The sequence below is a fragment of the Mesoplodon mirus genome (assembly GCF_964341445.2).
Source record: "Mesoplodon mirus genome assembly, chromosome: 7".
In the NCBI taxonomy this organism is placed as follows: domain Eukaryota; kingdom Metazoa; phylum Chordata; class Mammalia; order Artiodactyla; family Ziphiidae; genus Mesoplodon; species Mesoplodon mirus.
This window is the reverse complement of record NC_138983.1, coordinates 127,298,457-127,313,848: the sequence shown is the minus strand read 5'-3', so window position 1 is coordinate 127,313,848 and position 15,392 is coordinate 127,298,457. Positions and strand designations below refer to the sequence as shown.

Below are 15,392 nucleotides of genomic sequence, written 5' to 3'. Positions count from 1 at the left end.
TCAGCATAGCCAGTGGGCAGGACCCTGGGCAGGAGGGTTTGCAGTGGAAGGGGTGGGGTACAGAAGTGAAGGAGCAATCACCCTGTGATTTCCACAGACAGGAGGAGCCTCCGACAGGGTTTGAGTAGGGAAGTCGCATAATTCAATCTAGTTGTAGAAAAATTACTGAAAGAGTAGGTGGAGGCTTGATTGCAGGGTAATTAAGCCTCTCCTTAGGCTGAAGGAGAGCTAATCCATACAAGAAATAATGATGGCCCGAATTAATTTATTCAATAAATGTTTATTAAATGCCTTTGCATCAGTCACTGTGCTCAGTGTTGGACATTGAGGTGAACGAGACATTGTTCTCCCTGAAATTATGGTCCAGTGGGAGATACTGAAGAGGCCACTACCCATTGCATCCGGATTTTAGTGGAAGATGTAATAATAACAGCTGTTATTTACTGGGTGCTTACAACATTCCAGATGCTGTGCTAAATCCTTTATGTATATTTTCTTGCTTGATCCTCATAACAACCTCAGTGATGTGAGTACTGTTATTGTCCTCATTTTATTAATGAGGAAACTAAGATCAGACTCGCCAAAGAGGCTCCTCACAGAAGTGGCAACTTACATGGGCTTGGGTAGTCCCGAAGGGCTTCCTGGAGGAAGTGGTGAATAAGTGAAGACCTGAAGTTTGAGTAGGAGTTAGCAGCATGAAGGCGGGGGGTGGAGGTGGGGTGGGGGTGGAGAGTGGAAATTGTTCTAGGCTGTAAGCAACCAAGATTAGAGAATGGGCCCATCGGAAGGTTAGAGTGGATTTTGAGGGAGTCACTGGAGAAGTAGCTGGGACCAGATGAAAAGTACTGTAAGCCCCTTTAAGCATTTTAATTTTTATCCTAAGGCTAAAAGGAAGCCCTTGAAGGGTTTTAAACTGGAGAGTGTCATGATCAAATTTGTGTCTTATAAAGATGGTTTTTGCTGCAATGCAGAGATTGTGCTGGGTGAACAGCTGGGAGATATTTTGGATGTCTCTGACATGCTGTTGAGATAAGATTCCAGGCAAAAGATGATAGAAGAGGAGATTTGGGGGTGATGGTTTGGCTGGGAGGGCTGTGGAGGGGGTGGAGAGCAGAGTTAAGGGTGCCTCTCAGGTCCTGGCTGGGGCAGCTGGGTGGATGATAGCACTGTCGCTGGCTGGGCATGAGTGGGGGTGGGAGGAGCAGATTTATGGGAAGGGGATGGAGATCACTGAACTTGCTGAGTTGAGGTGCCTGGAGGACACCCAGGTGGAGGTGTATGGAAGGTGGTCGGATGCCTGATCTGGAGCTCAGGAAGGTTGTCAGCTAGGTGTGACAGCTGCAGCCTTGGAGAGAAGTACAAGCCAAGTAAGAAGACAAGGTCAAGGACAGAGCCTGGGGAACAGCAACACTATGGGCAGAGGAAAAGAGGAGCCTGCAAAGGAGAATGAGAATCTTCCCTAAAAGAAAAATAAAGTGCCAGGAGGGAGTGGTGTCCCAGGTACCCAAAGAAGAATACTTCCAGTTTGTTCCCTAGCAAACTGGTGCTCAGGGCATAAAGAACCATGAAGCGTACTCCTTGGATGTGGCAAGTAGGAGTCATGGAGATTGCTTCAGGCTAGGGGAACAGGTGGCTGAGCGAGACTGGGCTGGCGAGAGGGTGTTGAAGGCCTGCAGGTCAGGGTGGAGTTGGGCCTGGGATTCGGTGAAGGGGTGGGAGACCAGACAGCCTGGGGAGGGCAGATGTGAAGGCAGAGGACAAGAAAGGCGCTCTTCTTCTCACCCCCGGCAGTTCCTTAGACCCTCTTGGGTCTGGAACCTATGACGGGAACAGGGAAGGAGGGTCAGGAGGGGTGTCCTGGATATTGGTGGCATGTGGAGGAGGTGGTGTGAACGGAAGCGGTAGAAGCGAGCTGATCTGGATCGGCCTTCCCTTCAGGCCTGAGGAGGAAGGAGCTCTATCCGCCGATCCCTCTCTACAGGGGTGTGGGACAGGGACCTGGGATCTCCAGCTTGGTGACAGGGGATTTTGCCCCTCTTGGGGCCAGCCATCTCTTACACACACATGGACTTCCTGGTTAGGGAGTGGCTCAAGCCAGTCCCCAGAGAGAACGGGGAGCTGTTTCAAAGTAACCAGGTAGCCACTAAGACAGCAAGGTATGATGAAAGGGCACCAGCATCCTCTTGAATCTCATTGCACCCTCGTGGTGGGGAGGGGTGGTCTTGGCATAACTGCCCAGGCCATAACCCCAACCTCTGCCTTCTCCCACCTCCCCAGGTCCTGTTTAATGATGCATCAGATATGGTGCGCTTTGCAAAACTGTTATATGTATAGAAGCCTGAGGGAGGGGGAGGGAAGCCGCGCCCTCCTCTTCCCCGACTCCAGCCACTTTACTTGCAGAGAAGAGACCTGCAGTCAAATACCAACCCCCAGTCCCCCAGCTCACTAGCTCAGAGACTTGCAAACTGAGAGCTGCCGGTTCCCCAGCTCCCCACGTGGCCGCGCTGTTTCTCGCAACATCGCCGGAAATGGCCTGGCCTCTGAGCTTCCCACACTCCCACGGTCCTCTCCACCTCAGCCCTCCCTCCCCACTCCCCCAGCCCTGAGCTCAGAGCACCCCTTCGCCTCCCACTTAGCCCAGAGTCTGGCCGCTGTGGCATATTTGCCTCAAGTCTCCCCAACTCTCTGTATCTCTCAGAATAGAATGAGAGCCTCAAACTCGTCCATCCCCTGAAGCCCCCAGCCTGCCCCGTCCTGTTCCAAGGGCACAGGAAAAAGCCGGGGAATGGGACACAGGCTCTGCAAGGCAGGCAGAAGGCTAGGAGGAGAGGAAACAGCTTTGGAGCAGATGGGCCTGGCTGCACCCCACTCTGGCTGTTGCTCACCAGCTTGGGGCCTTGATCTCAGTTTCCTGCCTGTCAGTGGAGGCGATAAACCTACCTCTGAGGGCCGTGCTGAGGACGAAATGAAACAAGTCCTGAGGTGCCCAACACAGTGTTTGGCACATAGTAAGTGTTTAAAACAAGTTCCCTCCCCTGTCTTCACTTCGGGGCTCTGATGAAGAAACTAGGGTCGATGGAGAGAGCTCTCCCAGAGTCAAGGAGGCACACTGGGGTGGGGGTACAGCTCTGCTTCACCCAGGGGGAGGGGAGGGGAGGGAGTGCCAGAGCCCTGGGCCCTCCAGTGCTTCTGTCCTCACTGCACTCCTTGGACTGGCCTTGGGACACCCCTGGGAAAGGCATTCCTTGTGGGTGAAGGAGGTCTGGTGGGGAGGACCTGGGGTGGGGGCACTGCCTCTGGGTCTTGAGCAACACCCCTCCCCGCTCCCCCAATTCATAATCCGATTTATATTCCTACTCCCTCCTCTGGACCCGTCGCCATGGCAACAGTTTTCTCAGTTGCACTTCATCAGTTTCTCGGCAAATCTTTTTTTCTTCCCTGCCCTTCCGTCTCTCTTTTTCTCCTCTATCAGTCTGCCTTTCTCCATACCCATGGTGCTCATCTTTCCTACTCAACTTCTCTGTTTCTCTCTTGTGCTCCCTTTGTCCCTGCCTGCTTCTGTTCAAAGCTCTCTTTCTACACCTTCCCCCCTCATCTCTCCTTTCTCAAGTCCAAGATCGTAGCAACAAGCTAGAGTCTATTGGCTGGACAAGAGCTTGAATTCCTTCTCACGTCAGGGCAGAAAAGTGGAGAGTCATGGAGGGACACAGTTTGGGTCCCAGTGGGCTCTGCACAGAGGTCAGTGATGCGAGAGTAGATTTAAGGTCTGGTCTATCTATTCGACTCTGACCAGGAAGCAGGGAATGGGGGGCGGAGAGGGAAAGCAGGATTGGGCAGTTTCTTCTCTAGTCCCAAGTCAGAATTAGCATGGCTAGGCTTCCCTGGTGGTGCAGTGGTTAAGAATCCGCCTGCCAGTGCAGGGGACACGGGTTCAAGCCCTGGTCCGGGAAGATCCCACATGCCGCGGAGCAACTAAGCCCCTGCGCCACAACTACTGAGCCTGCGCTCTAGATCCCGTGAGCCACAACTACTGAGCCCATGTGCCACATCTACTGAAGCCCACATGCCTAAAGCCCATGCTCCACAACAAGAGAAGCCACCACAATGAGAAGCCTGTGCACCTCAACGAAGAGTAGCCCCTGCTCACTGCAACTAGAGAAAGCCAGCGCGCAGCAACGAAGACCTAACACAGCCAAAATAAATAAATAAAATAAATAAATTTTAAAAAAAAGAAGAAGGATCAGCATGGCTCTGGGGGGTCCTGCATGGCACTGTCCTTGGTTCGCTTCCCAACTCACCCTCAGAGAACTTGCTGCATGCCTACAGCTCCCACTGGCAAACACATAAATATGGCTCTGACTTCTCTCTCTCCAAATTCCAGTCAAGTCTCTCTACCTCCTCACTGGTCCTAACCATGGGGATGCCTACCATCCTGCCTAATTCAACAACTCTAAACATGAACCCGTCTTCCGCAAAGCATCACCCCTCTTTACAGTACTTCCCTGTCACTACCCAGGGTAAAAACCTCAGTGCTACCTGCGACTCCTCTCTCTCTGTCATTCTCCATATGTAGCTAGAGTCCAAGGGGTATGAATTCTTCTTTTGAAGAGGAGAATCTGCTTTTATCCCTTTGCCCTTTCATCTATACCACCTGAGACTGAGTGCCCAGCAAGTCATTCGAGGCTCACACTATAGTCCCATCCTCACCTGGGCCTCCTAGAAATGTAGTCTCCTCTAAGAAACCAAACCCACCTGAAACATGATTTTCTTCTCACCCTCTTTTTCTACTTGATTTATTGAGCACCCATTGTGTATTGGGCTCTTCATATATGTCATCTCATTTAATTTTCACAGTAATCTATGAAGTAGGTATTACCCCATTTTACAGGAGAAGGAATTGATGCTCAGAGTGGTTAAAGTAAGTTGTCCAAGTTCTACAGCTAGTAAGCAATAGAGCTAGGACTCAAGTCCAGATCTGTGGAGTTCCACAGTTAGTGCTTTGTGTTATTTTGTTGCTATACTAGTCTGCTTCCATGTGACTCTTCTACTCAAAAACATTCTGGTTCTGAGCCTTCTGACTTTCTTATTCTTCCATTAGGCTTTTGAGGTTCATTATGATCTGACCCATTCCACCTACAACACCACGTATATTGCTACTTCTCAATATGCCATGGATTGGTATCAACCAGGAACATTCGTGTGCTTTAGGGTTTGCCTTCATCTCTGTCCTGTTAAATATTTCTATTAATAGTGTATATGAAAATATAGTATCACATTTCACAGATATAAGCCTGGAGGGTTAGTAAACACTTTGAAAGACAGGGTAAGGATCCAAAAATCAGCTCCATGTATATAGAATGGTAGGAAAACCTAACAAGATGAAATAGTCAGAGATCTGTGTAAGATCTCAGCAACACACACAGACTAGACATGTCTTAGAAGCAGTTCAGGTAAAATAGAATTGCGGTATTAGTAAGTTCAGTCTGAGTCATCAGCATAACATGGTTGACAAAAGTGCATCCAATTTTAAGCCATATTACTAGAGATATAGTTTTTGGAATAAAGGAGAGGATTGATAGTCCTGCTTTACTATAAGTTGGCCAGTTGTCTTCGTGGGCATAACTTTAGTGAACGGGGAATGTTTAGTCTAGAGAAGAGGAGAAGAGTCTGGAGTCATTAAAGCTCAAATATGTGGGGCTTCCCTGGTGGCACAGTGGTTGAGAGTCCGCCTGCAGATGCAGGGGACACGGGTTCATGCCCCGGTCCGGGAAGACCCCACATGCCGCGGAGCGGCTGGGCCCGTGAGCCATGGCCGCTGAGTCTGCGCGTCCGGAGCCTGTGCTCCGCAACGGGAGAGGCCACAACAGTGAGAGGCCCGCGTACCGCCCCCCCCCCAGAAAAAAGCTCAAATATGTGAAGGGTCAGGAGGTAGTTCATGGACTAATGAGTAGAGACCACAAGGAGATACAATTCAGCTCAGAGGAAGGAAAAACAGATGTTTGTAAATGGAATGAGTTGCCCTGGGAGGCAGGAAGCTCCCCATTACTGGAGGTGTTCGTAAAGATGTTGAAACACTGCTTGCCAGGGATGTTATCAGAGAGTTGAGCATCAAAAAGAATTGGAACTAGGTAGTTGGTCTTTGAGACCCCTTCCCGCCAAGATCTATGACTTCTCCTGTTTCTGCTCTATCTGCACCCCTCACTGGGGCCTCTGCGCTCCCCTGTACCTGAGGTCAGTTTCCTGTTTCTCTTCCAGGTCTACCTGAGGATGCAACCTGCACTGGGTGCATCAACTCCACATCTTTTAATGATTTAGTATCTTTTATTGTTCTTTAATTGTCCCCATTTTATAAGCTCCTTGAGGGCAGGTGCCTTTATTATCTGATACAGGATTAAAAACTTACTAACCACTGACTGTTCGCAGCCTCCCTCTGCCTTGCCTCCCCTCAGCCCCAAGATAATTTTATCCCTCACCTGTTGTTGGAAATCTTGTCGTGGCCTGCTCAGTTCCAGGGCTTTCGTAACATAAAACTGGGAGAACAAGAGGTGAGAGATAAGACCTAGAGAGGCAGGAGACAGGTAATGTTTTTTGTGTGTTAGGGAGAATCTGGGTAATGGGTGAAGGAAAAAAGAAAATAATGAAACATAAGAGGCTAAGCTAATCTTTGTAATAAGGAGAAGATGGTGGGCAAAGAGAGACAGAAAAGCTTTCTTGACTACAGAGAACAGAGAGAGGCAGAGAGAGGGGCTGATTTAGCATTTGCAGAGAGCGATTTAACTGCTGCAAGGTGCAGCAGAATAGAAGAGGAAAGGAAATTTGAACAAGATGTGCTGTAGGTTAAGAATTGGATCACTTTCAAGAGATACAAGTAAAAATTAGGATTCCTTTTTGAAATTACTTTTGATATTTGGGCTGTGGGACCCCAGAATATATTCAGGTTATACATCCTGTAACTTTCATAGGACCCAGCATGGTATCAGGGTGAAGGAACCCCCATCAAGCAATACCCAGTCCCTGCAGATAGAGCAGACATGGTCCTGAGGCTGTGGAATCCTGCAAAAAGGCAGAAACGTTAAGCTTACTCCCTTACTTCAGAGTTAGAGCTTTTAAAAACACTTCTTAATCTGGGATTTCAAGTTACAAATGCCCCAGGAATTAGAATCGGTTACGGGTCTTGACAGATGGAGAAAATGAGGCCCAGGGAAGTTAACCAGCTTGCTCAAAGTCACAGAGCAGGTTTTAGGCCTGGTTGGGACTGGGAATATGCCTGGCCCAAGGCTCTGTCCACAATCCAGGGATGCCTTTTTAGGTTGAGCCAGAGACCTACGTGCATGTAAATAAGGTCATGGTGGGAGAGGAAAGGGGGGCTGGGAGACTGGGGATTCTGAGCACCCCTCCCTCTGTTCAGAGCCCTGCACCAGGCTCTGGGGGACGTCCAGATAAGAAGGCCAAGCCTGCCTTCCCAGATCTTATGGCCTCACAGGGAAATGAGCCAGACGCAGGAAGAAGTCCAATGGAAATTTGGAAGCGAGTGCTGCAGTGGTGTCGTGGAAAGTGTCTGGACTGGGAATTAGGAGACCTGGCACCTCTTCCAGCCATCACTCACCAGCCATGTGATTTTAGGCCAGTCCTTTCACCACTCTGTGCCTCAGTTTCCTTACCTCTGAACATTCCATCTCTTTAAAATAAAAGCTTTATAGTGCTATATACAAGAGCAAGTTAATGCAGTTGCATTAATATATTTTGGGGGTGCTGTCCCCCAGTGCTCACCCCTCCCAGCAAAATCTCAGAAAGGCTTTTGCCTTCAGTTGATGGCAAGAATTAAATGTTCCCAGGACTCAGAACTGGCAGGCAACCCAGGCAGTGAGGAGTAGGAGGTGACTTGTGTGGCCTTCTCTGGGCCCTGCCTCTGACAGCCTCTCTGGGGCTTATGAACTCTGCCTTCCATCCCCAAGCCAACCAGAGCCATGTGATTGTTTTTCTCTCAACAAACCAAGCCTTCTATTTAATTGCTATCCTCTTGATAGAAAAGAGCCTGGAGATAAACTCATCCAACCCCCTTGTTTTTTGAAGAAACTAAGGCCCAGAGATGAGGCTGACTAGGCCAAGGTCACATACTCTTGGCTTTCAGGCCAGTCTCCTTTCTTTTTTTTTCTTTTTAAAAAATATTTTCATTTTGGCTGTGCTGGGTCTTAGCTGCGGCATACAGGATCTTCGTTGCGGCATGCAGACTTCTTAGTTGTGGCGTGCATGTGAGATCTAGTTCCCTGATCAGGGATTGAACCCAGGCCCGCTGCATTGGGAGAGCAGAGTCTTACCCACTGGACCACCAGGGAAGTCCCCAGTCTCCTTTCTTTTGGGACTTGGAGAACTTATTAGATATGGATTGTTTGGGAATGCAGACTTAGCGATCTCTTGGAACATCTGGTGAGACCCCTTGCTGGAATCCTGTTCTATACTTAGACCTCCAGTTAGATGTACTGTCTGCCTGGACAGAACCACACCTTAGGCTGGAATGTCTCAGCTCAGATGGTGCTCGCTGCAGGAAACTTTCCCAGACTCCCAAGTCCCAGACAGATGTCTCTCCAAAGGGCTCTGCAAGCCTTCATGACACTGAACTGAATTTGCCTGTTCATGTGTCTATCCCCAACTAGAGTGAGGTCAAGTGACCTCTGTGAAGCCAAGGACCACATCTGTCTCATTCACCGACATATACCTATTGTCTAGTCCAGTGCCTGGCACATAGTAGGTCCTCAATAGATATTTTTTTAGTGAATAAGTGGGTGAGGTTGGTCAGAGAAGGATTCTTGGAGGAGTCAAGGAATCCAAGGACAGGATTGTCCTTGCTTGGGTGAACTGCTTATGCGAAAGGAAGCCTTAGATAGAAGATAATTGGAAATGGGGAGAGGGAAGGAAGTGAGGCAACTGGGAAAAAAGAGAAAGGAACCCTTGAAGGTCATGGCCTTCGCTAACCTGGGAAGGCTTCTGGGTAGAGGGGAGGAAGGGTCTCAGCCCTGCCTGGGATAGGAGGAAATGGTTGTGAGCACCGAGAATCCCTCAAGAGGCCCTCTTTATGGGGGAGAAACTCAGAAGGCAGCTTGGCTAGAGGGGAGGGAAACCGATGGGGGACCGTGTAGCTGGTAGGAGCGTTGAAGCCTGGCTAGAGGTTTGCATTTGCTGCTGGGGTCTGGAGGGAATGGGAGTTCTGGGAAGGCTGGACAGAGAGAAAAGAAGGTGAGGGGCAGCTTCCTTCTATTGCTCCCCTTCACTCGGTTGAGACCCTGGCAGGATAGAGCCTATATCTTCTATTTTCTCCTGTCCTCCTCCAGGTGTCTGGGCACCTGGGACCCACAAGTAGGGTCCCTAGGGCAAAGATCTGGAAGTGACTGAGGCAGCCTGATAAGTGGGGATGGCGTGGCAGGGATTGTGGGAGCTCCACCAGCCTCCCCATAGGATTCTCTTTCTCTCCAAAGGTGCTATTCCTGCAGGAGTACTCTAGCTGCCTCCAAAGTTTTTCTTTCACCAGTCCCCACCTGAGCATAGCTTTTGCCAGAGGCTGCTAAGCCAGATCTAACCACCAGGGGGCAAAAGAGCAGTCCTGAGGTCGGCGTCCCTCCACTTCCCCACCCGCATACCTGAAGGCCAAGATGGGCGGTGCCTCACCTGGCTCTCACAGGGAGCCTGGGAGTTCCATTAACCCCTTCCTGCCTAGACTGAGATACTGCCCTCAGGCATAGTCTCTCACGGCCGAACTGGGGGGCAAATCTGATGGTGGAGGAAGTGCTGCCTAGGAGAGGGGCTAGGGTGGAAGTGAAGTCAGGGTTTCCGGCTACTCAGGCCCTTGTCCTAGCTGGAGCTGGGGGAGGCTAGCATTCTCTGCCTTGGTTGGGTAGCTACCCCCACAGATGTGTGAAGGAGCCCCCTGGAGGCCAAAGAGGCCCGGGCTGCGGTCACCTGCGCGGGCCTCCCAGGCGGGATGCGGAGGAGAATGCAGAAGCAGCCACAGAACCCAGATTTCCGGGTTCCCTGCATCCTTCTATCTGTCAGGGCTCTTTGCAGCAACTAGTGGGGATGGTGGCGGGAGGGTGGCCAAAGGGTGAAGGAAGAAGCACAGAGGGTTGGGGTGACAGGGGAGGGTAGACAGTTAAGATGTGGCAGGAGAGCGGACTGGATTACGCAGCTCTCAGGTGCCGGGGGTTTTGTGTGTCGTTCTTCGAGCACCAGGCAACCTTCTAGGGCTCTGACAAGCCCAAGTTCCGAGACTGCGTTCTGGGCCACAAGGTGTTAAACTGTGGGTGGGAGTAAGGTCGGGAGTCCCTCCCTTCTTCCCTCCCTCACTCGTCACCACCTAGGAGTCCACCGGGCTGGCGCGCAAGGAGTTAAGTCTGCCCGCAATCTGCAAGACTGGAGCCGGGGAGGAGGAGGAGGGGGAAAAGGAGGGGGTAGAGAAGGAGAAGGGGGAAGCAGACTGCGGGGAGACAGCGCCAGGAACCCCCTCCCCAGGGACCTGGCCCCTGGGCCCCCAGCCCTAAAAGAGGCCCTGCCCTCCCCGGGGTCGTGCTCTCTCCCCCCGCCCTGCCCCCGCCCTCCAGCTTTGTGTCCTCAGGAGGGTGGGCTGCAGGATTTCCAGCCAAGCCTTGGCTGCCTGCTCAGTTTTTCCAAACCCTCCAGTCGGGGAAGGCGAGAGCCCTGTCAGGATAAGAGTCCCTCCCCCACTGCCCCTGTCGGCCCCCTCTCCCAGCCTTCCTTTTCCTGCCCCCGCATCTTTTCGAAACTCCTTTCGCTGTCCGACCCTGGTTCTGCGCCCCCTATCCCCACCTCTACTGGCTCCCAAGTTCCAAGTTCAGGTTGGAAGGGGCCAACTGGGTCCCACAATTCTGGAGAGGCGCTGGTAAAACCATACTCCGCAGGCCAACCCCGAGACCTGCGGGGCGCCGGCCGTACTCCCAGCCTGGCGCCCGCCCCATCCCAGAAAGTGGCCCCAGGGACACCAGGGAGGGTGGCCCCGGGGTCTCCCGCCCTGGAATGGAGGCGGTGCTGGGGGAGCCGGCAGAGCAGGGCGGCAGGCTCTGTGCTGCTGGTGCCAGGCCCTGGGGCAGGCTTCGAGGAGGGGCAAAGTGTTCCGAGGGCTGGCACGGTTCTGTCCAGCAGGTCTATTATATAATAATCACCATCTATCAGGAAGCCGGGCAGCTGGAGTGAGTGGGGAAGCCAGGATGCCCAGATCCGCTCCTTTTCCAGGGCCCAGGAAGGTGTCTCCATCAAGATGGGGGGTGTGGCAGCAGCCCAGAAGTGAAATGAAGTGGGGGTCGAGGGGCAAGTGAGGGGCGCTGGGCAGTCCGAAGGCGGCCCCACAAGCCCCGCCCCGAAGCTGACTGACAGTGCCCTGAGCCAATGATTGGAGTCACTGTGGGGCTCAAAGTTAACCCTTTCTTGGGTCCCTGTTTGCTTTTGGGGATAGAGTCCCTCCCAGGAACTCTTCTCTACTCCTGAATCCCACCTGCACGAGGTCGGTGATGAGTACCAGCTGGAGGATCCTTTCGTCCTCGTCACCCCAGGTAGTAATCTCAGATAATCTACAGCCCTAGCTCCTCCGACCCCCTACCCCCACCCCAAAAGTAAACTGTATTACAAAATGTGGTTCTGTGTGTACACCCTGTGGTTCCAGAAACAGGCCCACGTAAACGCTGGCACAGCCACACTGCACCACGAACAGGCTATACCCATGCCCGAACTTCCACCGACACTCGACACTCGCTGACACACCTGTGACACTCCTCGTGACACAGTGACACACAGATACACGGCAACACACGGTGATTCCCCGAGTTCGCCAGTAGAGGGAGCCACTCCATTCCAGCAATGGGCCACCGGCCTCTCTCCTCTCCTCCTCGCTCACTCCAGCGTTCCACCCAGAACTCGTGGCTGCCCAGAGCTCGGGCTCCGCATCCCAACCTGGGGGAATGAGTCACAGCTCCACCCAGGGGAGTGCTCTCCATGGCTGCTCCACAGGACATGCCGAATACACTTGATTGTGTGCCACAATTAACAGACCTCTTGCAACACAGCCATCACTCACCCCTACAAACATTGTTTTCTGGACCTGCTATGAACTGGGCATCGTGCCAAACGGATCATCACAAGCCCATGCGGTTTGGGTCATGTATGTAACGGGAAACTGACCCACATAACTGGGTGGACCCTTCCTTTCAACAAGCAATCCTGTTTGAGAAATGGCCTTCTTGTCTTGTGGCTCATCTTATAGCAGGACCCTGGGGAGGGGAGAGGAGATTAAACCCTACTTCCACGGGCCAGGTACTATCCTAGGCTCTGAGATCTTTCACACCAGAGCTCAGCCTCTCTGGGCTTCAGTTTTCTTTTCCTTTAAGTGGGGGTAATACCTATCTCACAGGGTTGTGATGATTCAGTCCCTAACCCAGCTTGGCCTTGGCATAGCAGTTAATAGGCACTTGGGGAAGTTTTGTTGATTGGCTCAAAGCACGATCAAGAGATAGTGTGTATGAAAATGCTTCGTAAACTTCTATGTTAGGCACCCACAGAGGTTGTTATGTTATCTTCTTTCAGGGTTTCTCCCCCTTTTTCACCTGTGCCTCCCCAGACCTTGCCCAGTGCCCAGCTGCAGACACCATCAACCCATCAAGTGAGTATTTACTGAATCCCTACTATGAACCCAGCCCTTGAGTGCTGTGGGGAATATAGAGGCATAGGAGACATGGTTTGGGCCCTCAATAATCTTTTGGGGCAACCAGACATACGCACAGGAGAATCAAGATAAAACATACAAGTAGGTACTCAGTTGGGTGGCATAGATGTAGTAGGTGTCAAAAGAGAGGGAGGTCAGTGAGAGCTAGAGCTATCTGGGGACCATCTGTGAGGAGGGGCAGGGGAGAGCTCAGAGGAACCAAATAGCATGAGCAAAGGGGCTTGCTAGTGCCCTTCAATGGTTGTTACTTGTTGGTACTAATCCTGGGTGGGTGGGGATAGTGGGATACAGGGTAAGTGCCCTGGGATAAGGAGACCCAAACTCCAGTCCTGGGCTTACCACTTTCTAGCTGTGTAACCCTGAGGAAGTCCTTAACTAATGCAAGCCTTTGTTTCCTCATCAGTGTCATGGGGCCATAACATCTTTCTCACAGGTTTGTGGCAAACACTGAAATAACATGTGAAATGCTTTTTAAAACACTTTACAATTTTTTTCCATTGGATCTATTCTCCTATAGGGTCTTTGTGTGTGTGTGTGTGTGTGTGTGTGTGTGTGTGTGTGTGTGTGGCGCTTTGAGCTTAGGATAGAGTTCTTTGGGGAGAACAAAGGTTTTACTTCCACAAACATTTTCTTAGTATCCACTTTGCGCTGCTGAGGACTGAGGTGAAAAAGTTCAGTCTACATCCTCAGGGAACTCAGGGTCTACTAGGAAAGAGAGATGAATAAAGTGAATAAAGAGATGTTCAGTGCATAATGAATGTGGGTGGATACAATGAAGAGGGGACCCAGTAGAGAGAGGGGGGGGGAGAGGGAGAGGGAGAGGAAGAGAGGGAGAGAGGGAGAGAGGGAGAGGGAGAGAGAGGGAGAGGGAGAGAGAGAGCGGGAGAGGGAGGGAGAGAGAGAGGGAGAGAGAGAAGGAGGGAGAGAGAGAGAGAGGGAGGGAGAGAGAGAGAGAGTGTGAGTGAGTGTTGGGGGTTGGGGAGAGTCAACTCCCACTGCTTCCAATCAGCGTAGATAGGAGGGTAGGTTTGTCAAACCTCTCCCCAGCCTGAGATGGTGTTAGCCCGTCTCCTCCCCAGTCCTCGGGATTGGGGTGGAGAGTGGCATAGAAGCCCCCTCCCCGCCCCCGGGCCAACCTGCCTCCCGCTAGCCGGCCGGGCGCCTTACCGAGTCAGACCACTGGGAGGCTGGGGGAGCCGGGTTGGGCGAGGAGGCGAGCGAGATGGGGGAGCTCTTATTTTGACAGGGGCCTCTCCGGGCTCTGGTATGAAGGCAGAAGGAGGCAGCCAGAGAGCCCCGATGCTTATTCAGGCTGGGGAGCGGAGCCGAGTGGAGGGGCGAGCGAGGCTCCGGCAGCGCAGGGGACCCCGGGGAGGCGGCGGCGAACGGCGGAGCCAGTGGCTGGACATGCCCCGGACTCGGGGCCGCTGCACCACCGCCGCTGCCCGGAGCCAGCCGGCCGGACGCCCGCACGCCTGGGTCCCCCGGCGCCGCGCCGCCCGGGGACTGCGACCCGGACTCTCGGCGTCCGACCAACAATAAGCGCCCAGACAGCCCCCTCCCCGCCCCGCGCCCGCCGTCCCCGCGGGCCTCGGGAAAAGTGAAAGGAGGAGGCGAAGGAAGGAAGGAAGGAAGGAAGGGAGGAGGAGCAGGAGCCGGAGCCGTGAGGTTCGGGGCTGAGACCCCAGCCGTGAGCCCCGGGCCGGGCGGGTGTGCGCGCTCTCCCGCCGCTGCCCGGCGCCCAAGACCATGCTCCGCGGTTGGAAAGCAGGAACCGAGGCGCCCAGCGACCCCCGGATACCCACTCCCGGGCCGGGCTGGTATTGAGATCAAGGCGTCCAGAATCAAAAGATCACCACCTGCCCGCCCTCCTCCGCACCTCCAACTGGCGAGCAGGAGGACCCCAATCCACCCACCGACCCTGACCTGGTCATGGCGTCCAACTCCGGCCTGGCGTGAGGACCCCCGACCCGCGCGAGGTGAGGGGAGGGCTGTGGCCGAGGGCGAAAGTCATGCCAGGCCAGCAGAGGCGCGAGGAGGGAGATCCAGTTCGAATTGGGGAGGGGGAACACAGTCTGATTGTCTCTGGCCCTCTGGCACGCACCCCTAGGCTGTTTAAGGGGTCGGGGACGCCCCCAGGATTAGTGGAGGCCACTCTTGGGCCCCCAATCAGGTTGGCAGCCCCAGCGCTCAGAGGGGAGGGCTTAGGGGCAGCCAGGAGACCCTGCCACCGTAGCACAGAGAACAAGGCCGGCCTTGGGCCAGCTGGAGCAGCAACTCTGCCCTGGGGGCTTCTGGGAGTTGTAGTCCCCCTTGCAGGCTCACCAACCCCTTGGGTCTCAGCACCCCAGCACTCCTCTCCTGGCTTATAGGAGCTTCCATAAGGAGGTGCGTGGGGACTGGAGATTGCTGGGGGTCACCCTCTGCCCCCAAGCACTGCCTAGGAGCAGTGGGGGCTGTGACTGGAGGAGTCTCCCCTGCCAAGGATTCTTAGTGATGTGGGCTTGGCAGGGGGTGGGTGGTGGGGGGGGGGGCAGTCACACAGTTCCTTGGAGGTGTCTCTGCCTTGCTAAGAGGAGACAGCCCCTGCCTTGGTCTGGGGGAGCTCTTGGGGGAGGAATGTGGGCAAGAGAGGGGAGGCTTAGGGCTTCTTGCTTGGCTGGAGTAT

At 53.3% G+C, this 15,392-nt stretch overlaps 1 protein-coding gene across 3 annotated transcripts in view; it reads left to right on the top strand.

Annotated features, from left to right (window-relative positions):
* Nucleotides 1–13,753: 13,753 nt before the first annotated feature.
* Nucleotides 13,754–15,392, top strand: part of BCL9L (BCL9 like) — a 28,728-nt gene continuing 27,089 nt past the window's right edge. For all 3 annotated transcript variants that reach the window (XM_082626976.1, XM_082626975.1, XM_082626974.1), the window contains exon 1: nucleotides 13,754–14,703. The gene's annotated coding sequence lies outside the window, so the exon portion shown is untranslated. The remainder of the gene's footprint in view (nucleotides 14,704–15,392) is intronic.